The following is a 23662-nucleotide window of genomic DNA, read 5'->3' as shown; positions in this document are numbered from 1 at the left end:
CAAATGCGTTTCCTCTTCTATTTTTCCTAATGTAGAAAAAAACTCAAGTTCTCGGATGGTTTTTCTCTACGTCCACGCCTGCAGTTTCTTTTCTTGGCATCCTTTTCTGAGAGACCTGCTAAGCCAATGCACTAAGCTATTAAGATTTGAGCGTAAACTATTCCTAATAGCATAGCGAGCTACCCACTCAGATGCCAGGTGTGTCGTAGCAGGAGTGTCAGCGTGCACTCCAAATGAGGAGTCTTTGGACGTTTTAGGCGCCAGGTAACAGCCAGTAGAAGTATTTTTAGCCCTGGGTCCTTTCAGCACCCTTTCCAGTCACACCACTTGAACAGCTGTCTACTCTGACTGTGTGTAAACAAGCTCCTCCCCTCCCCCCCTGAGGACTTGGATTGGAGACCCTTATTCGGCCCTTCACAAATATAGCACTGGCTGTGACCTTTCCCTCTAATCTGGACCCTCTTGAGATTTTTCAAGCACGTGCTGACAGGGATTGTGTGAGACTATGTAAGTATCTGCTTGAGGACAAGGAGCCAACCTTTTAGCAATGGCTCGCCAGGGCTCTTGGACACCCTTGGCAGTCCCTTCAGAGTGGAAGAAATTCGCCTAACATGTTAAAAAAAAATGTTGGTCTGAAGTGTTTTACTCAGTTCCTCTTAGAAGGGAACGGTTGCTGCCAAAATGAACCGTTCCTAAAACCCTGCCATTCTGCATTTACCATGCTTGTTAGCCCTTAACCTCCTGATTAGGGAGCATCTTCTATGCATCTGTTTGTGCAGATTTACTATCAGTTTTAGCCACTAAACCAAGACCCTTGAAGCTTGGGAGTGCATCTTCTTCAGTGAGTTCTTCCTAAACTCCCCTCCATGAGGGTCATCCAAACTCCCATTTTATGCTGACGGAAAGGGCATCATGATTGTCCAAGGGTACTATGTCTTGACTGTGGGGATGAGGAATTCCGATTCGGTGGTCAGATTTCAAAGGCTGTGGTTTATCCCCATCCCAATCAGTTGTTATTAGATATATTTTAAAAGTAAGAACAAGTCATCCACAAAATCCCTGTTTCCTTGGAAAACCTGCACCCAGCTCCAAATTCCCAGAAATTGGGCACTTGAATGACTGGCCCCTTGCTGTGTGTCTCTCTTTGGATCCCACTTGCTACTTGGCTCTAAGATCACCAAGGGAGGATTATTTTATTTACTTTGTTGATTGTTTACTCTCAGAACCATGCTGTGTGTTCCATGAAAAAGGGTTTTTTCTCTTTTTTTTATTGATTTTTATTGAGCTCTGCATTTTTCTCTGCTCCCCTCCCTGTGTCCCTCCTCCCCTTTAGCCCTCTCTCAAGGTCCCCATGCTCCCAATTTTTCAGGAGATCTTGCCTTTTTCTACTACGCATGTAGATTAAATCCATGTATGTCTCTCTTAGTTTGTTGTCTAGGTTCTCTGGGATTGTGATTTGTAGGCTTGTTTTTTTTTTTTTTGATTTATGTTTAAAAACCACTTATGAGTGAGTATATGTGATAATTGTCTTTCTGGGTCTGGATTACTTCCCTCAAAATGATGTTTTCTAGCTCTATCCATTTCCCTACAAAATTCAAGTTGTCATTTTTTCTTTTTACTGCTGGTGTAGTACTCCATTGTGTAAATGTACCACATTTTCCTTATTCATTCTTTGGTCGAAGGACATTTAGGTTGTTTCCAGATTCTGTCCATGACAAAAAATACTGCTGTGAACATAGTTGAGCACATGTCCTTGAGGCATGATTGAGCATCCTTTGGATATATACCCAAAAGTAGTATTGCTGGCTCCTGAGGAAGGTTGTTTTCTAATTTTCTGAAAACTCGTCAAACTGATATTCAAAGGGGCTGTACCAGTTTGCACTCACTCCCACCAGCAATGGAGGAGAATTCCCTTTACCCCACAACCTCTCCAGCAGAAGTTGTCATCAGTGTTTTTGATCTTGGCCATTCTGACAAGTATAAGATGGAATCTCAGAGTTGTTTTGATTTGCATTTCCCTGATGACTAAGGATGTTGAACATTTCCTTAAGTGTCTTTCAGCCATTTTAGATTCCTCTGTTGAGAGTTCTCTGTTTAGGTCTGTACTCCATTTTTTTTTATTGGATTGTTTTTTTTTTTGTTTTTTTTTTTTTTGGTGATCAATTTCTTGAGTTCTTTGTATATTTTAGAGATCAGATCTCTGTCTGTTGTGGGGTTAGTGAAGATGTTTTCCTATTCTGTAGGCTGTCATTTTGTCTTGTTGACCGTGTCCTTTGCTTTACAGAAGCTTTTCAGTTTCAGGAGGTCCCATTTATTAATTGTTTCTCTCAGTGTCTGTGCTATTGAGGTTATATTTAGGAAGTAGTCTCCTGTGCTAATTCGTTCAAGTGTACTTCTCACTTTTTCTCCTATGAGGTTCAGTGTGGGTGGCTTTATATTGAGGTCTTTGACCATTTGTACTTGAGTTTTGTGCATGGTGATAGATATGGGTATATTTTCATTCTTCTACATGTTGATATCCAGTTATGCAAGCACCATTTCTTAAATATGCTTTCTTTTTTCCATTTGATATTTTTTGCTTTTTTGTCAAAATCAGGTGTGTGAAGGTGTGTGGATTAATATTCAGGTCTTTGATATTGTTCCATTGGTCCTCCTGTCTGTTTTTATGCCAATACCAGGCTGTTTTCAGTACTGTAGCTCTGTAGTAGAGTTTGAAGTCAGGGATTGTGATGCCTCCAGCAGTTCTTTTATTGTACAGGGGTCTTTGAGAAAATCAACAAAATAGACAAAACTTTATCCAAACTAACCAAAAGGCAGAGAGAGAATATCCAAATTAATAAAATCAGAAATGAAAAGGGAGGCATAACAATAGCTATGGAGGAAATACAGAGAATCATCAGGTCATATTTCCAAAACCTATACTCCACAAAATTAGAAAACTTAAAGGAAATGGACAACTCTCTGGATAATTATCACTTGCCAAAATTAAAACAAGACCAGATAAGCAAATTAAACAGACCTATAACTGCTGAAGAAATAGAAACAGTCATCAAAAGTCTCCCAACCAAAAATAGCCCAGGATCAGATGATTTCAGCTCAGAATTCTATAAGATTTTCAAAGAAGATCGAATACCAATACTTCTCAAATTGTTCCACACAATAGAAACAGAAGGAACATTGCCAAACTCTATTTATGAGGCTACAATTACCCTGATACCCAAATCATAGAAAGACATTACTAAGAAAGAGAATTATAGACCAATCTCACTCATGAACATTGATGCAAAAATACTCAATAAAATACTGGCAAATCAAATCCAAGAACACATCAGAACCATCATCTACCATGATCAAGTTAGCTTCATCCCAGAGATGCAAGAATTGGTCAACTTACAAAAATCTGTCACGTAATCCACCATATAGACAAACTGAAAAATAAAAACTACAAAACCATCTCATTAGATGCTGAAAAAGCTTTTGACAAAATACAACATCCCTTCATGATAAAGGTGTTGGAGAGAGCAGGGATACAAGAAACATACCTAAACATACTAAAGGCAATATACAGCAATACAACAGCCAATATCAAATAGAAACTCCCAGCGATTCCACTGAAATCATAAACAAGACAAGGCTGTCCACTCTCTCCATATCTATTCAATGTAGTTCTTGAGGTCCTAGCTAGAGCAATAAGACAACAAAAGAATATCAAAGGGATACAAATCAGAAAAGAAGTCAAATTCTCACTATTTGCTGATATGATAGTTTACTTAAGCTACCCCAAAAATTCCACCAAGGAACTTCTATAACTCATAAACACTTTCAGTAATACAGTAATATAGCAGGATACAAGATTATTTAACTCAAAAAATTCAGTAGCCCTCCTGTACACAAATGATAAAAGGGCTGAGAAAGAAATCAGAGAACTATCACCCTTCACAATAGCCACAAATAACATAAAATATCTCGGAGTAACTCTAACCAAACAAGTGGAAGACTTGTATGACAAGAACTTTGAATCTTTGAGGAAAGAAATTGAAGAAGACACCAAAAAGTGGACAGATCTCCCATGCTCTTGGGTAGGTAGAATTAACATAGTAAAAATGGCAATCTTACCAAAAGCAATCTACAGATTCAATGCAATGCCCATCAAAGTCCCAGCAAAATTCTTCACAGACTTCAGAAGAACAATACTCAACTTCATATGGGAAAAAGAAAAAAAAAAACAGGATAGCCAAAACAATCCTGAGTTAGGGTTTAAACTACTCCGCCTTATGACTGAACACACTTTGCTCATAGAAATATGGTAACAATTTATAACAGAAGCCTGTTAGCCAAGGTCTTAATGAGATAACTCTTAAGGTCACTTGTCTTAAAGGGAAATTGTACTTCAGGTTATAAAATAACAAATGTGGGCTACACAGACACGTTTTCAGTTCTCCCGTGTAGGTGTTAGTCAGATCACATAGATAGCAAATTGACTGGCTATTCAGAAACTCATGAATTAAAAACTCATTTTAGTTTTAGCACTAACTTCAACAACATAACATGTGTTGCTACAATTCCACTTCTCAGAAATAAGGAAACTCACAATAATTAGAATAATAGAGTCTAAGAGAGGTCATTAGCCTTCACAATGTGTTTTAACTCTTACCAGCTGTGACAGGGCACGCCACAATGGTTCCTTCCATTTTCTAGAAGCTTTCAAAGCCTCTGTTTATAAACTGGAGCCCATACTTACGTGTGGCTGGATTAGCACTTCAGAATTTCATGTTTACTCATGTATTTCACAACTCTCTTTAATATGCTCTCAAGCTTCCTTAGACTTATTTATGTGGCATACAGTTGCCCTCAACTACATAATCTACGCTGACTTTCTTTTGAAATTAAGTTTATTGCCACTGAAAACTGTTGCAAAAATAAAGCCAAAAGGTGTTACAATTTACTAATTGAAAACATGTATTCTGAAGCTCATACCTATTAGTAAACACTTCAGAGGTAAGTTTTATTTAGTTGTTTTGAAGTTTAAGAAAAAAAAAGATTTAATAACTTCAAACTTTTTCAGAAAGCAATTTTAGTTAAAACTTACCTAGGATAAATGTGAATGTTTTTCTTATAAATTATTTTTTCTTTTGTAATATAAAGCATAATACATACAAATGAGTTAAAAGTTTGACTTGAGATACTGTTCCAAGTGGTTACTACAGTTAGAAGATCTTAAAAAAACTACTAGGAGTGGTGAGGAGGCTTTCACACTCCTTCCTTGATAATGAGATAGTTCTGGGTTCTGGCCTGTAGCTGCTGGGTCACACTTACTATGGGGTCCTTGCTTATTGTCTTAACTCTGATTATGCTACAGTAGCCAGCTAGGTAATTTATCAAGAACATGGATTTGATGGCCTACAGTTCTGGAGGATGGGACGTGCCCACAACTGTTGGGGGCTTTCTGGCGTTGTCACCACATAGCAGAAGGCCAAATTTATATGAGACAGAAGGTTGCTGAGTCATCCTTTTGTTGCATTAAGCAACTTCCAAATGACCCATCTTCCAACATCATTGTAATGGCAACCAAATTCAAGCATGCATGATGGAGGGGAAAGCTATTCAAAGTGATAGCACTCTTTAAACTATTATTTTACTTGGATCAAGAACTCCTAAAAAAGCAGAAAGCACTTTTATTTTTGCAATACAAAGTTCCTAACACATCAGGCACAGGTAAATGTGGTTGGATTTCTATAGATTGATAACATTATAGGAAAAGGGGCATGTGGAAATCAGAAGAAAGAACGGGGAGGAGGACAGATAGGGGTGAAGAGAAAGGGTGGCGTGGAAAAGACCAGCTGCCCCTCTTCCCACTCTTCTTCATGTGAGATAGGACATCAGTTCCTTGGCCTTCCGGGGATGTCATCTTTTACTCTCATCTGCATGTATCTAGCAGTGATGTCTGTGAAAATGATTGCTTTGGCCTGATATGGGTTTGCAAGGCTAGTCAAATATCACCGCCATAACCTCAGTTCCTTAGCATCCAGTCTTCCTATGGTTCTGTTCTACACGGTCTCTACAGAAACATGCCTTCCTCATGGCTGCTGAGTGCAAAGGTCACGGAGTGCAAAGTTGCTTTAGTATTCAAACTCCTGGTCTTCCATAGTGTAACATTTTTGCTGACTGAGCTATAAATGATGATTATGCTTGAATAGGAAGTGATATTTCTAAAGCGTGTTTTAGAAAGAGTTATATTTTTGATTCATGGTTACAAGCTAATTTTTGGTACCAATGCTAGGCAAACATTTCCACAGGCAACCATTGTTTATGCCAAAGTACAAGTCTTCCTCTTAAGCAGAAATTTCTTAAAATGCTTTGTTGAAATACTTTCAAAACAATTTATTATTGAGACTATGGTGTTCTTTCTGAGTTCCCATCCCAAATTAGCAACCCCAAAGAACAGCAGAAGTGCTTAAGGAATTCTGAGATGCAGCTGGTTAGTTTTCAAAAGTTTACTTAACCCTGTGGTTGACGAGCCCAAGGGACAGGATCCTTTGGTTGTTGGGGATTAGTAAAAGAACTGGTTTAATGGAAAATTAGATTTGGTTCTCTTCCCATCCCCACTCCTCTCCTGGTGGGCTTTCAGATGCCATGCATTGGCAGGTTTAGTTGGAGGAAAGTCTGGTGTTTGGAACTGTGCTTTGGGGAGCCCCTCATTCCAATCTGAACAACTCTTGACTAGGAAGTGTTTCTTAGAGACAAGTAACCAAGGAAGAAGAGTTAATGATCAGAGTTTATGAATTAAGTAAGAGTATACACTGCTGGCAACGCCCTCTTTCTAACAAAGCACCTGTGTTGTATTTACTTCTCAGGTGTTTTCTAAGATTTAATAGAGCAAAGATTACATGTGTCTATCTGAGCAACCCATAGGTTGAATAGATTCCCTTAATCTTGTAGTCCTTTCATTTCAAACTCCACTGGGGTCACAGCTCAGTTAGTAGAGTGCTTATCTAACCTGCTGGAAGGCTTTGATCCTTCTGACCACATGCAAGCAAGTGTGCAAGCGCACACTTGGAATTTCAGCACTCAAGAGGTAGAGGCAGGGGGACCAGAAGTTCAGGGCTATTTTCTGCAACATAGCAAGCTTAAGACTAGCCTGACCTATGAGTTTCTCTCTCAGAAGAGAAACCAAAAACAGAAGCTGGCAAGTTGACACAATGGGTAAAGATGTTTGTCATTAAGATTGATGACCCAAATTCAATCCCTGGTGAAACGAGAGTAGTTTTCTTTTGATCTCCATACACGTATTCACACACGCGCGCACACATAGACACACACACACACAACACACACACACACACACACACACACACAATGTATCTAAAAATTTAAAAAGGAAACAAACAACAAAAACCTTGCCTCATTTGGCATTTAAATTACCTTCAAAGTTACAGTGATGTAGATGTTAAAGGGTTTGATTGGGCTGCTCATTCAGTAGTCAAAAACTTAAGCTGATTTGTTCAAATTTTGCTGTTCTGTTTTAGTGCGTTCCTAGCCTTTTCATTTCTTCACTGGACCTTGTTTGAACAGAAACAGTGTCTTAGCTGACGATTAAGCACTATAACTAACAACCTCACTGTTTAGCCTAAAGTGCAGACAATAAAGTAGTAGATCCTCCAACACTATTCAAACTGACATGTTTTAAAACATGCTAGTTACTTAGAGTTTTAATGGAATAACTAAATTATAAAATAATTTTACTGTATGTATAGCATGTATCAATTAGTTCTGATTTATAAATTGAGAACTTTTAATTATGAAATGAGGTAGAACCTTAATTAGAATATAGAATAGACATGCACACATATGGGCAGACACACACACACACACTGCAAACTAAAAAAAAGAAAACAGAAAATGATAATAAACAGAAACAAAACTGTTATATTTTTGTTAAATGTGAAAGTTGGCATTATTTTCAGTTAAATAATTTTTGTTAGTAATTTTTTTATTTTGATTTGTGAATATAATAAAATTACACATGGTATTCACATTTATCTTCCAGTTTCTATTTCGTATCAATTTCAGTAATTGAAAGTTGTACTTTTGGATGTAACTGGAAAGCCTTCAGTCGGGTGTTTTATATTGTATCAGGTAGGGTGATTTGGACACAAGAGGTATAGCATCTCCTTTTGAGTGGTATAATATCTCCTTTGAGTGGCTGTCCAAGTTGTATGGTGCCAGAGAGGCTCAGAATATCATTGCAGACTCTGGAACTATGCCCATCCCAAATTAGCAACCCCAAAATGGCTTGTGGATAGGGAAGAGAGGGAAGGGAACAGTTTATATCTAATCTCTGCCATTCTGTGTTGGCTCCATCTTGTGGCGTCAGTGCCAGACACACACACACACAGACACATACACACAGACACATACAACACACACACACACACACACACACACACACACACACACACACACACACACACATTGGCTGAGACCTGAGAACTTTCCATAGGGGCCCCACAGTGGACTTACCTTTCCTTCTGCAAGACTTGGGCCAGTTTTCCTCAATACATCATTAAGAAAGAAAAAGAAGAATGATTGACTTAGTTTTTTTTTTTGTTTTGTTTTTTTGTTTTGTTTGGAAATAGTAAGCAAGAGATGCTGGCAGACCCAGCAAGTCTACACCATGGTTGTTAAGGTGTGGTAACAAAATGAATCTCATTGCATATGAATCAAAACACTTTCACAAGAAAGAAAAAAAAACCCTCCATAAATGCGTTTTACAATTGTAAAGAATTAAAAATACTCCATAAATGCCCTTTACAATTGTAAAGAATTAAAAATACTCAACAAGGAATCTATTTTTTTCAAGGTATCTAAGTGCTGGGCCCAGGTATTCAATACATTTTTTTTTCAGGCTTTTGTATTCAGGATAGTAATTCTTTCCTCATGGCATGGAATATTGGAATAGGATATGGAAGTTCATTTTTTACTGTAAAAAAAGAATTTTACAGGAAGAATATGAATTTGTCTTTTTCTTTCTTTAATAATTTCTATCCAAAAGATAAATGAATTGATGGAACATTACCAAATTCAGGATTTTGGCCTTTGAAGGCCTATTTGTGAAGCATAAGCGGACATTATTTCCTTGAATATGGCCTTGTGTGGTGCTTGGCTGTCGTGCCTTGGTGGAGAGCTGATGGCCACTCACGCTCAGGTTCAGTGAGGCCTGAAGGGACACTGCTGAAGTCATTTTCCTGTCTGATACAGTCTTTGCCCCCACAGCCATGAGGTCATCCTGTCACCTCCAGGGTAGGGACTGGGGACCTGACTACTTTGGGTGTCGCCCCTTCCTCTATGCTAGGCCTTCCCACCACATCCTTGCCCTCACTGCTTAGAGTCTAGGTTGTTTGTTCCAAATGTTCTCTTTATAAAAATATGGGATCATTGTGGTTCTGATAAACATCCCTTTATGTTATATTATTTGTTGCCATTCTGTAGTGATTATAAAAGGAATGCAGTAGGTGTATTATCTGGGGAATACCAGTAGATGAAATACCTCTGGAAACTTCTGCATAATAATAAAAAATGGAACCAGATACATAATTGCTGTCCTACCTCCTGTCCAAAATCTGATATTAGTGATTTAGGAAAACTTGCGTTCTGCCTTTACACAAGAAAGATAGATATATACTTATAATATTAAATAGTTGACGTTGAAATCAGTAGTTTTCCTCTGGTCATAATGACTTAAAAATCTTATATTTCAAAGAGTAACAATTTTACCTATAAAATATAGGAATTAAAGCCACTGCCAACAAGATGTATATTTCTTAATTAAAATATCTATGATTAAAATTGTATACTATTACTTTAAAAATGATTCATTATGTAGAGCTCAATAAAAATCAATTAAAAAATGATTCATTAACAAAATAAACTCCCAAATACTGAATTCTAAAACAAAAAAAACCAAAAGCAACCCCCCCTATAAGTTAACAGGAAGTCTTTTTGTTTTTTTTCAGTATAAAATGTGATTTAACTTGGCTTATTAAAGCTAACTGTGCTGTGTAACAGGCCTCCCTCGGATATTTCTCACTATCCCTGTGCCTCTCTGGTTTAATTAGCCGAGGCTTGACCAGCCAAGCACCTTCCTTTGCAGGGTGTGAGTTTAAGGTGGTCATTCCTCTGTCTGTACATTATTTATAATTGTAAAAAAAAAAAAAGGTCAGTTTGCTCTTTGGATATCTAAAATAATCCTGTAAGAATAAGGTGTATGTGAAGGACAAAGCTCTCCTTTTCGCACACATCTGCATTTCTATTTACAAATTATTGCATTCCTTCTTCCCAGATCCAACAGGAAAGAGATGAGTTAGTGTCTTCCAGGCACGAGGTTAGGCACTTGAATTTACAAATCTTCTCTCAGATAACTTTTTGGCTAAGGTCCCTTAACTGCTTGCTAGTGTCTTTGCTCCCACTCACCCCGCCTTTTCTCCCCTCTGTAATATTATTATGGAAGCCTGTAACAGTCAGCTTCTGATGGAGCACTACTTGAAAAGGTTTTACCGTGGAAGAGTTTTGCACGAAAGTTTTGCTTGTGAAAAGAGGAAAAAGAGCCTTGCTAAAAAATGCACCCTGTGAGGACAGAGTTGTGATCCAGGCAGTCCTTGACAAGGAGACTGGAATGTGAGCTAGAGACGTGCCTCCTCTGGGTTCCAGGTAGCTGGTGACTCAGTCTGCCGTTAGAGAAATGCTTGCCTCTCTGCTTCAGAGCGGGCGTTTGTAGACCTCAGATAAGATCTTTTGTCAGGAAACGCTTGGCCTGAACACACTATGTATTTCATTCCATGGCCTGCCAGCAAATAAAAGGGATTTGAAGCTTCCAGAAACAGATGAAAATGATGTAAAATTATGCACAATTTCGAATTAATCATGTTATTAATTAGAATGTTGTGTGATCTTGATATTTATGTTGCACCTACCCCACCCCCATACGAGAGAGAGAGAGAGAGAGAGAGAGAGAGAGAGAGAGAGAGAGATTTAATGCATCATAATTATACATGATTAGATGAAAAGCCTGATCTAAAGTTGAGTTTCTATTGTTTAATTTGGACAGGAGTCATATGTGCTAAGAACTTGGATGTATTTCCAATGATGGAATCACTTTCTGCTGAAATATGTTTTAAGGCAAACAGTTAAGTATAGACTTTTTCCCCTCTCCCTTCAAAATATATTCTACAGGGCACGGCCAGAAGGTGTTTGCTGCTCTTTGATCTGAGCATTCCAAGGTCAAATAATTTTGGTTGGTAAACAATGTAAAACAGGTTAATTTACTGCAGAACTTTACAAAGTTTCTAAAACGTCAATGGGTACAGTAAAGTTGTAAAGAGGGCATACAGAACATGTGGTCTTTTCAAACACTGAGAGTAAATTTCTTCTCTCCCCCACAGCATGTATTCTCACCACAGTAGGTATGCCCTCTGGAGCAAAGCCACCACTTGGGCCCTGCCCCAGGTACTGAATTAGAGCCTCAGAGGGTTTAGCCCCTAGACTATGTTTGCTCAAGCCTCCAGGTGAGTGACTCTGATATGTGTGGGAACGAATGCACAGGGTTTCCTGGAACATAGTTTTGAAAATGAAGATATAACATGTTTAAAATAGATGTCTTTAAAGGAAGTCACTCTGTCCCGAGTAGTGATACTTTAAGTACAGTTTTTATGCTTGAGGTATGGGGTGTGTGCGAACTGTCAAAGAACAAGAAAATGCACCTTGCCAAGCAGAATAGGCGTGGGAGGATGAAAAAGGTGTTGAAAGCTTATGCTTCAGGATTTATAGAAGTGGAATTGCGTTAGTTTGCAATTATGTATCTGACCGCATAGACCACATCCTGACTGAACTTCAGATTTATACTTACCTATCTTAAAGAAGAGATACTGGCACATGATGGGTTTTAGATAGTAAAATTCCTCAGGAGGCGAAATTTTATAGAAATACACACTTAGGTCTTTGAAGATCCTTGACATCCTAAATTTATTTCTTTGACACTGCTCTCATTTGTTGGTGCTTAGCAGGGGTTGCTAGGTCCTGGTAGGTGCTGAACAAGTAATGATAAATATAAGAGCATGTGTGCATGTACACACACACACACACACACACACACACACACACACACACTTGAGCAACACCGTGTGTTGGAAAATAGAGACCAGGAAATAGGCATTTCCTGAAGGGGGCACTCAGGAAAGGAACTCCAGCATCTAGGGTTTTGAAAAGGAATGTACCTATGTAGATCTTGGGTTCTAGAAGATTTCTCGTAGGAAATCTAGAATAAAACAAAGAGACAGTTTATTATATTGTAAAACGACCGGCTTGCCAAATAGTGTAAGAATTATTAGATTTGCACATTGGAGAAGGAAAACTAGTGCTTAGTTGGAAAGCATCTCTGATTTGTGGGAGTTTGGAGTTTCCTGCATCAATCTCTTAAAGATAGGGTTTAAGAAAAATTAAACATTTCTGCATTTAAACATTTGGAAATGTAATTTAATAAATAAATACATGATACTAGGGCTAGCCATTCAGTTCAATTCTGACAGCTAGTGCATTTGCACCATTGTAGGAAGGAATGGTAATACTAAATAACTGAATATACTTGTCATGTATAGGAAGTTAAGGCCTCCCAGGCCAAGAGGGGCCAAACTGGAGTCTGCCAGGTACTGTCAGAGGTCCTGATGGTGCCTCGCCAATGAGGGGTAACCATGAGATGCGTCTTGAGGGTCTAGCAGCAGGCACTGTCAGAAGCTCTGACTGCGCCTAATCAATGAGGGTCGACCATGTGATGGAACCACATATTGGGACACCTGGGTGATGGGAGGGTATATAAGTTTCTCTCCTCACCCTTGTTGTTAAATTAATGAGTTTGCTGCTTGCCTTCTACCTGACTCCCAGTGTCTGGGCCGCTGATACCATTCCAGGAAAACATTAGGGCCCAGCTATAGTCATAGTGACTATCAACAGGATCTTATTTATTTAAACAGACTCAAAAGTTTTTAAATAGAAAAAATAATAGAAGTTGTTAGTGTTAAATTTTCTTATTTCAAAATTATCAGTATGTGAAATTACAGAACTCTGTCCGTATCTGTGTTTACATTCAGTGCTTTCCTATTTTTATTCTTTTAAATAAGAGTTCTGTGAGATAAATACACCAATTTTTCTTTCTTAAAATTGAATTTTGTCTCATACAGTACATTCTGATCACAGTTTCCCCAACCTCACTCTTCCCACTACCCCTGCTCCCCCAGACATGCTCCTCCTCTGTTTCCCTTCAGAAAGGAACAGGTCTCCCAGGGATATCAGCTGAATGTGCCATGACAAGTTACAATAACACTAACCACAAACTCTTGTATCAGGGCTGGGTGAGGCAACCCAGTAGGAGAAAAAGCTTCCCAAGGCCAGGTGAAAGAGTCAAGAGATAACCCCCCCCCCCGCCTTAGGCTCTTGGGGGTCCACAGAAACTCTCAAGCTCAAAACTCTAACATATATACAGAGGGCCTGGTGGAAACCCAGGCAGGCTCCTTGATTGCTGCTTTGGTCTTTGTGAGCCCACGTGAGCCCTGCTTAGTTGATTCTGTGGGCCACATTCTTCTGGTGTCATCAACCCCTCTGGCTCCTACAATAAATATTGTTGATGGAGACTGCTCATTCATTCCCGGCTGCTCAGACCCAAAATAATTACACCACAATCGTATTAATTGCACCACTGCTTGGCCTATTAGCTTGTGCATATTTCTAGCTAGCTCTTACATCTAAAATAAACCAATTTTTATTAATCTGTGTGTCACCATGAGGTTGTGGCCTACTGAAAAGGTTCCAGCACCTGTCTTCCTCCTGTGGCTAAATTGCTTCTCACTGACTCGGCCTTCTTTCTCCCAGCATTCAGTTTAGTTTTCCCGCCTAGCTCTATTCTGCCCTACCACAGGCCAAAGCAAGTTCTTTATTCATTAACCAATAAGGCATCACATATACAGAAATATGTCATTTATATTATATCAGTAAAATTAATCTTTATTTTTTTACTTTCAATGCTTAAGGTGTTTTCATTAATTTCCTGTCAGCTACCAACATTATAAGTAGAATAATTTTAGTGAATAAGTAGGTTCTTCTTTCCTTCACCCCTATAAGCTCTTTAAGGCATTGTATTACTGGGTTGCCTTTGGAAATTTTTTCTACTACGTATTTCTGTAGTTTCTGAAATAGAGGTATCTGTAATTAAAATATATGAAACAATTATGCATCCATTACTTGCAATGGATGAAGTAAAGGTATATTATCTAGTATTCCAGGACTATGATTACTGATTTACCTGGAGTCCCCAGGGTTGATGTTTGCAGCACAGAACAGCTCATTTCCTTAGACTGCCATGTTGGTCTCTGAGAGGAGGTTAATTTGCATAGGCTTGAGAAGGGATTCTAAAATCCATACTGCTTGGGGCAAATCCTGAGCTTTGGTAAACTCAGCAAGTATTTGAAGTTTTCTGTACATTTTAGTTTCATCTATAAAATTCAATTTTAAATATTACCTACTTTGTAAAGCTGTCGTGAGGATTAAGAGGATCAGGTTTTGCAAAGTGCCTCGCGTAATCTTTTGGCATGTAACAGATGATGTCTACAAATTAATAATCATTTTTTTATTTGACCATCATCTGCAATCTCCTCAATAGGGCCTTTGGAAAAGCCCCATCATCTGGCCAGTACTCAGTCTTTGTGTCTCCTTTTTCCTAAACTTAAAGGATGCTTCAGTCTTTGGAGGCTTTAACCCACTCCTCGCCATCTCTCCTACTGTACTGTTTGCCTCATGGCTTGACTGCCAGATCATTTGTTCAGGCTTCATACTCAAGCTTGAATTCAGATCCTTAATCTAACTTTTCCTGCTCTTATCAGATCTTAACAGTCTCCCCCTACTCTAGATGCTTTTCCTCTGTCATCAGATGTGTTCATTGCAATATTTGGCATGTAATTATTAGATTATTTGTCTTTGACACCAGGGGGCTTATGGACCAAGACTGTCCTTAGCTTATAGTAGGTGCAGAATAAATGTATGCTGTGTAAAGGAGAGAGAGAATTATGAATGAACAAGTACCCAATGCACACCTGGGTATTATTCATATTTAGGAATTTGAAACACAGGTGCCAGATAATCCTGCCACACAAGAATAGACATTTTTCTTGTTGTTCTTGAAAGCTGAGAAGGTAAATGCCCCACTGTATTGAGGAGTGCTGGGGAACTACTCAGGTGTAATGTTTAGTTTTGTTGATTCAATGCCTTATTTTCTTTGTATTTGTAAATACTGCTAAACAGATTAGCAGATTTATTGTGCTTGAAGTATGCTAATCACAGTGTGAACCTTGCTAGCTATTTCTCATTGTGCCTGAGGATTTACATAGCTTCAGCATGAACAGCTTTCCCAGGCTGCTTTGGGGCCCTAGGAAGCCCAGTTGTCCTCCAAGAACCCACCAGCAAGAGGACACTCTGAGGTTGTTGTCTATAGGAAATCAAAGATTAGTTCCAGAAGGTTCTATTTTCATGATGTACTAACAGTCATTTCTTTTCTTTCTCATGTGTATTTTCTTGTATTTATTCCACTTTTCAAATCTCTGTCCTTCTCTTCCAGATTTGCACACTTGAAATGTTTTATTCCCCCCCCATAACTCCTGTTTAGTTTTAAAAGCTTGGGGAGGTATATTTTTGATATAAACTCTAATAGTTTTTGCTTCTTTGTTTGAAGACTTCCATATCTTTGACATAGGGAGCAAAAGCCAATTTCAAATCCTGAAACCCATTCACAGGAATTAAGCTCTGTTCCAATAGATTATTAAGGCTTGGCATAGAAAATAAAACTCTATAGTTAGATTCTTATGAAGCAGAACCAATAAAATGCTTCACAAGAATGGGAGTGTTTTACACGTTCCGGATGGCTGGTCGTCCAGCAAAGCAGGTTCTGCACCACCAACCTGTACAGCAGTAACTCTCCGGTATCTTACGGAGGGAAACAGAACCCAAATCTCCAACCATATACATTCATTTCTTATATAGCTCACCATTTTCTGAAAAATTTCTTTTTATTGATTTTATTGAGCTCTACATTTTTCTTTGCTCCCTTCCCTGCCTCTCCCCTCCCCTTCAACCCTCTCCCATGGTCTCCATGCTTTCAATTTACTCAAGAGATCTTGTCTTTTTCTACTTCCCATGTAGATTAGATCTACGTACGTCTCTCTTTTTTCATATAGTATGAATTCAGTTGTGTATTTGTATGGGTGAGTGCCTATTTGTAAGTATGTGTGGAAGTCAGAACAACTTCAGGCATTTTTCCTCAGATGCTTTTTATAATTTGTTTGAGACAGGGTGTCTCATTAGCCTGGGACTTCACCAACTAGACAGCCATCTAGTGGGCTCCAGGGGTCTGTCCAATTCCACCCCTCCGTCACTATCATTGGGATTATAGTGTTCAAGGCATTAGGACTTAGTTCCCCATGCTTGTGTTCGTCAGTTCCTTTATTGACTGGACCATTTCCAGGGTTTGAAACATCTTTAAGGGAATTACTTTTTTTTTAATTGACAGTATGGTAAGACTATATTATCACATAATTATATATTTCCATATAATACCAATTGCTATAGATTGTACTAGTTGGCAAAACATTTCATACAATTGAAGTGATAATCTCTTCGACAATAGACAAATGTCACTTGAAATACAGTAATGTATTTTAGGTAAAAATCAGAGTATGGTTCTCAGTGGTAGAAAGTTTTAAAAATAGTAGAAGTTTATAAAATGTATACCAAATAATTTAAAGCCTTTGATGCATGTACCACCTCTTTGCATCACCTGTGAAATCCATGAGGGGGCATCAAATCCCCTGGACCTAGAGTTATGGATAGTTATGAACTGTCATGTGGATGCTGGCAATTGAATCCCATGCTCTTATAGCAGCCAGTGATCTTAATCACTGAGCATCTCTTCAGCCCCCTTAGCTTAAACTTTACTTAGGAGTCACCAAGTTTCCTAATGGCAATGAGGGAACTATTAGTCCATGGCGGTTTTCAGTAATAGTTTTGACATGTATTTTAATCTTATAGAAAGACTTCCCTTGTGAACTGCTTAAAGACAATGAATGCTGGACAAACCAAGGAGTCTTATTTTAATAACTCACCTTCATTGGGCTCTTAAGTATGAAACATGATACGTGATGCTCTTTATCCAACAGAATAAAAAGTGGTTATGTTTTTGTTTTGTTTTGTTTTTGGTGGTGAGGGTGTTTTGAGATAGGGTTTCTTTGTGTAGCTTTAGAGCCTGTCCTGGAACTAGCTCTTTAGATCAGACTGGTCTCAACTCAGAGAGAGAGAGAGAGAGAGAGAGAGAGAGAGAGAGAGATCTGCCTGCTTTTGCCTCCCAAATGCTGGGATTAAAGCTATGCACCCCCTCCCCCACCCCATGTAAATGGTTAGGTTTTTAAAAATCAAACTAGTTTCCTTTCAAATATTTGAATAAAGTGAATGATTTAAAGCTAATGTTGAATCTGAGCTTCATGACATCCCTTGGTGTACCAGGAGGAAAGAGGGGGTAATTAAATTATATTCATCTAGTTGATTCTTTCATATATTTGGAGTTTTGATGTGTAAAGTAAATAGGACATAACCAGCTGTCATGCGATGTGTCTGTATTTTTGTCTGTACTTCTGGTACTGGGAGGAGAGGCTGGGGCTGCTGCACTCAGGGCTACAAGATAAGACTGATTCTATCTCAAAATGACAAAATTAAACAAAAAAGTAAATAGAAATAGGAAAATATTTTATAAATACAACATCTTAGTTTTAGTTTCTTGAAAAAAATCATGATTATTTTTATAAAACAGCATCCATTTTTAGGATTGATCATCCTCAACTTATTTTTATTTACATGTCATCTTTGCAGCTAGCTAGTTCTTAGATATTAATAGTCATAGTAAAAACATCTGAGGATACTTTTTTTTTTAAAAAAAACATGCTTTGTACCAAGGTCATTAAGTTTGGTCTGCAAATGTGTTTAGCAACCATAATTGTGCTGCAGGATAATTTAAAAACTAGAGTTGAACTCTTAACCCCAGGTTTCTTCTGAGGTAATTACAGGATGAAAAACAGCTAAGAGAAAATAAGTCAATTTATCTTCATTGGTAAATATTTTTCACAGTCATATTTAGTAGTACCCTTTGAATGTAGTGGTCCATCTCACACAGCACATGCATGCATGTATATGTATTTCTTTTTAGGAGATAGCTTTTCATTTGTTTCCATATTCAGTGGTCATGTGACACATCCATTTTAAATAGTTATTTTCGAGTAGAACTTGGGATTACTACCATCCATCTATTGTTTTAATATTTAAGTATAATCACGTTTAATCTCTATGTTAGTCCTAAGAAGAATTCAAGATCCAGAATGATTAAATAGCGCGCACAAGGCCGTGAGGCTGAGAAGTCTGCCGGAGGATTGGAGCAGCCTGACTCCAAGCCCTGTGATTCACTTCATAACTGTGGGAACCACATTGGTCAGAATAGTAAAATGTAACATTGTCAGGTGAGTCTGTGGACGTTTGCTGTCAGCAGACCTGGTGGTGACACTGTTCATGGACCTTCCAAATGGTAGGTGGCTGTTGAGGCCACCACAGTTGAGTCTGGCATCGGCAGGCTGTTTCCCAGAAACCACTGTTCATGCTGTACCTTTTGAAGTCATGCTTCACTGGCTGGACCTTTGATGTGCTTCCTCTGAGGTTCCATTCAGGTATCCAACTTCAAATGAATGGTAATGGCTCCATTCCTCAGCAATAACATAATGGAATCGTGTTCTCTAATCCTTGTTATGTGGGCCATGAAGTGCTGCTTTTTAGGGTAGTTCAATTTTAGCTCATTGGGATAGTGAGTTTCTAAGACAGACTTTTGGTTATTTTGTATGTAAATATGCAATGACTGCTTAAATGGACAGCTTCAAGAAATGTTGCCCAAAACGCAACTGCCCTTTAAGGTTGAGGTGTGACAGGTGGATTTGTTCAGGTCTCGGCGAGCAACAGCAGGTGAGTCTTTAGAGACATCTCTCCCATCACTTTTAGGAAGAATGAAACATATTGATGGCTTCTGCCCTAAACCCGAAACTTGGAAGAGAAAGAGATGTTAAGTGTAAACTTAACTTTTTTAAAATGAACCTTAGAGAAATAAAGAACGCTAGTTGTCGAAACGGGTCGCTGTTGGTCAAAGGGAACAGTCTTAACTGAGTTCTTCAGATCTAATGAATAGCATGATGACTATAGTCAATCTCTGTATTTGAAATTTGTTGTGTAAATATTAAGAGTTTTGTTATCCTGCTCTTGTTAAATAACTCAAACATAACCTTTTTTGCATCTTGCTTTGCGTACAGATCATCTACAAGGGCTCTTTGTGACTTGCTCTTTCTGTCCTCCCCAGTTCTAGTTCATGCTGAAAAAAACTAATCTTAAGGGAAGTGGCCTCTCTGGGAGGATTCAGTGTTTCAAAGGGGAAGTTGGGCAAAGAGGCTTAAGGACTCGAGCCAGTTGCCTGCTCAGCAAGCTTGTGTGGTCTGTCCTGGGAGATGTGTGGGAGAGCTGGTGTCAGTGTCCACCGGACCTCCTCTGTGGTGTGTTGGAGTTCAGGTGAGGTAAGCAGCGGGCATCCCCCTGCTGTGTCTCTCTCTGAGTTTCCTATAGATCTTGGGACACTGGTGATTTAATTTGATTTAGGTTTTGCTCTGGGGAAGAAAGACATGCTTTTAAAAAAAAGTGGTGGTGGTTCTGGTTTCAGAGCAGGTTTGCAGTGCTGTCTGGGGAACGCTCCGGATTCTGCTTCGCAATAATCAGTAGCAGGAATGAATGAGCTTCAGTGACTGAGAGAGTGATGCTGGGTCTGAGCACAGCCGCCTTGTGTCTTTCAGCAAGCTCCAAGAACCAAGAGGAAGGGTGGGTCAGCTTCTCCTAAGAGGTCTCTGATGTCAGCAAAAGTGGAGGAAAACAGAAAGATAGCACAAAGATGAGAAGAGACTCCCAGGATGCTGGGGACTGGAATGTTATGAAGGAATATACAACCGACAACATAGTCTGTCATGAACTTGATTTATGCTTTAAAGAGTAATTGGGGAAGACATGAGAGGACTTTTTTTTTTCTTGGTTAAGCTTATAATACTTCAATTAATTTCGTTTCAGTGTGAGGGTTGTTGAATTTTCAGACAGTTCAGAATAAATGGTTAGCTTGGAGAAGGTGAGATGAAAGAAATTCCTAAGAAGGTTCACATGCCAGAAGTGGTCGTGCCAGCTACAGTCCCAGAACTTGGGATTGAAGCTGGAGGATTGACTGACTGTATGAGCCCAAGTAAGCAAAACGAAAATAAAAAAATAGAAAGTGTCCCCATCAAAACAAACACCCAACTCTGACCCCAAAATCAAACCACACCAAAGAGCAAGCAAAGTTATGGTTTTGTTTAAACTGTAGTGGGGGTTGGGGTATCAAGAACTCAGTATTTACTCAGAAAATTTCTGGTTCATGTATGAGCATAGACATCATGCTATTCCTTAGTGATCTTGGATTTATCTTCCTTCTCCAAAATTCTAGCCACTGATAACTACTAGTCTGTTGCTACTGGGTCTCCTCATGTGACTCTCAGTCACAATAGGAAGTTTTCCCCTGAGCATTCTTTAAAACTTTGCAAAGGTAGTTGAATGAAAAGATCCATTTATTTTTGTGTATGAATGTTTTATCATGAGTTATATAATGTGTACCACATATACACCTGTTCCCGTAGATGTCAGAAGAAGGTGTCATGTCCCCAGAAGTGGAGTTACAGAGAATTGTGAACCTCCACTTGGGTGCTGAATGTTGAACCAGGGTTCTCTGGAAGAGCAGCTGTCACTCTTAACTGCTGAGCCAACTTTTAATCCCAGAAAAAGAAGCTTTAAAGAAAGTTCTGAATACATATAAATATTAGTATATAGGTTGCTTTAATCCTTTACAAACAAACAAGTAAGTGTGGCTATGATTAGGATGAGGATATATAAAAGGGACAAATTCAGAGGAATCGCCATCCCAGGATACTACATTAATCTTTGTTACCTTATCAGAAACATTCAAGTGTCTAGCAAGGGACCGGAGAGATTTCTCAGTGCTTAGCAATGAAAATGCCCGCTGCCAAGCGTGAGGACTAAAGGCTGGATTCCCAGAACCCGTGCACATAGTGGGTGTGCATGCTGGGCAGCCTATAACTCTAGCCTTAGGTAACAGAGACAGGGCATCCCCAGAGCAGGCTGGCAAGCAACACTAGCTATACCACCCAGACTGTGGATTTTACTGAGAGACCTTGACTCAACCAGTAAGATGAGCCTATACATGTGTGTCCATATGTATGCGCATGCATACCACAAACAGAAAAAAGAGGAAAATAAAGAATAATTTTAAAAAGTGTCTTGCAAGTAGAGTAAGCATTAAAAAATATTTGTTTTTGCACAGATGAAGCGTTGGTGAGTGAATGCAAGCCCAGACTGTTAAACCCTTAGGTGTCAGGTAGGAAGGTGAAGGAGGAACTACATTTTTGTCACATTGGTTCGTGGACTCTGAAGGCCATGTTTAGGTAGAGAATTAACATTCCTAAGGCTCTCATACGTGGTAGCGCTTCCTAGTTAATTCCCTAGCATGTTCTCTTGGGATCTTTTCTTTCACAGAACAGAGATAAGGAAGAAAGATGATTAAAGAATTCATTATGATAGTGATTATCATGGAATAGGAATGAAGCACAATTTATTTCATATTTTGGAAGACTTTCCTGGGAGATTCAGCGTAGCTTGTGGCTGATATACTTGAGCATAATCAAGGAGGCCAATATTCCTGGAGATGTATATGACTCAGTATGAAAGCAAAAAGAATTCTGAGAGGCAAAAGGTACCTAGATCATGCTTGGTCTTGTAGGCAGTCTGGAGTTCACTTTTATTTTTAGTGATATGGAAAGTTATTGGAATGTTTCCATCAAATGTGTAACATGAGCTGCCATCGGCTTCATAGAGAGGCACATTAGAAGAGCTCTCCTGAAGATTTCTCTTGCACAGTTCTATTTCTTTGGTAATTTCTATTGGAGAAATTCTATTACAGGTGGGATAGGTTGATAAGAAGAGGTAAAATTAAAGATGTATTTTAAGGCAAAGATTTAAATTGTATGTGGAGAACGAATGGGGGGGCATCAAAGAAAAAGTTCCAAGGATTTTTCCAGATCAAAGGATGCAGTTACTATTTATGGGGCCAAAGAGAATGAGATATGAAAATGTAGGTTTGTGTTGGACACATTAAGATGTCTGTTTGCTATGTGAATCTGTTTGCTAGAGTTCAGAGTGGAGTAAAAATGTGGACTTTGTTAATGTTTAGTTTATCTAAAGTTATTAGACTAAACAAAGCCATTCTGGGACTCTTAAGGTTTGAATTTGAAGTGTTCCTCACAGGTTCATGTTTTGAATACTTGACCCATAGCTGGTGATACTCTTTTGGTCAGAAGCTTCATGATGTGGGGCTTCGCTGGCAGAGGTGGGTCACTGAGGATGGGCCACTGAAAGTTACACTAGGTGCCTGCTTCTTGTTCTCCACTTCTTGATCCCCTGTGATGTGAACGGCTTCTACTACGCCCTTCCATTGCTTGGACTTGAACTGTTCCATCACACCTTCCTTGCCATGGTGGACTAAAACTCTTTGAAACTGTGAGCCAGAACAAATCTTTCCTTCATTTATTTTTTTTTTCCTGTCAGGTCTTATACTACATGAATACAGAGGTAATACAGGGGCAGAGTCCAGACAGGAAAGCAATATGAAGACTGAGCCCAGAGTACTCCATGGATTGGACTCAGAAGTTGGAGAAAGGAAAAGGAGTCAGTTAAAGAGAAGGATGAGAGTGAGATAAGAAAGAAATGAGGTGTGTGTGTGTGTGTGAGTGTGTGTGAGTGTGTGTGAGTGAGTGAGTGAGTGAGTGAGTGAGTGAGTGAGTGAGTGTGTGATTGCCTATTCCTACATCCTAGCACCCGCTGGATGAAATTGTTTTAAAGGAGAATAATTGGTAACCTTGGTTAGCTTCTATTTAAAGTGCAGCAATGGAGGCCCACGGGAGACCTTTACACAAACAAGCAGGAGTAGCTGTGTCAAAGCCTGACTGATTTTTGGAGAGGGAGAGAAGGGAAGGGGTTGTAGGGAACAAGTATATGACAGTTTTTCTGGGGAAAAATGAATTGAGAAAAACATGGTAGCTGGATCTTGAAATGAAGTCAAGAGAAAAATCTGGTTTTGACTTTGGTTTTGTTCTCATAAAAGAAAGTAAATATAGCATGGGAGTGATGTAGCAGGGGCAGGGTAGGGGAGCTGCTGTGTGCTGTCCTGTGTTGGGCAGAGGAAATAAGATGTAGAGCAATGGCAAGGTGACGTGTCTGTATAGGAGCAGATGGCTTAGGTAGTGCAGACAGCAAATGAAGCAGATGGCCATACATGTAGACTGGGAATTAGGTGTAGTGGACATATTAAAGTAAGTGTGTGTGTGTGTGTGTGTGTGTGTGTGGTGTGGAGAGAGAGAGAGAGAGAGAGAGAGAGAGAGAGAGAGAGAGAGAGAGAGAGAGA

The 23662-nt window shown here is 39.1% G+C and overlaps 1 protein-coding gene across 2 annotated transcripts in view; it reads left to right on the top strand.

Moving 5' to 3' along the window:
* The window catches only part of Bmpr1b (bone morphogenetic protein receptor type 1B), a 296535-nt gene that overhangs the window by 43348 nt on the left and 229525 nt on the right, over nt 1-23662 (top strand). The window contains exon 1 of one of the 2 annotated variants that reach the window (XM_026784079.1): nt 19642-19683. The exons of the other annotated variant lie outside the window; for it this stretch is intronic. The gene's annotated coding sequence lies outside the window, so the exon portion shown is untranslated. Of the gene's footprint in view, nt 1-19641; nt 19684-23662 lie in introns of those variants that run through there. 2 annotated transcript variants of the gene reach the window in all.

Source organism: Microtus ochrogaster, chromosome 21 (genome assembly GCF_000317375.1).
Source record: "Microtus ochrogaster isolate Prairie Vole_2 chromosome 21, MicOch1.0, whole genome shotgun sequence".
NCBI classification, from domain to species: domain Eukaryota; kingdom Metazoa; phylum Chordata; class Mammalia; order Rodentia; family Cricetidae; genus Microtus; species Microtus ochrogaster.
This window is presented reverse-complemented; position numbering and strand designations above follow the sequence as displayed.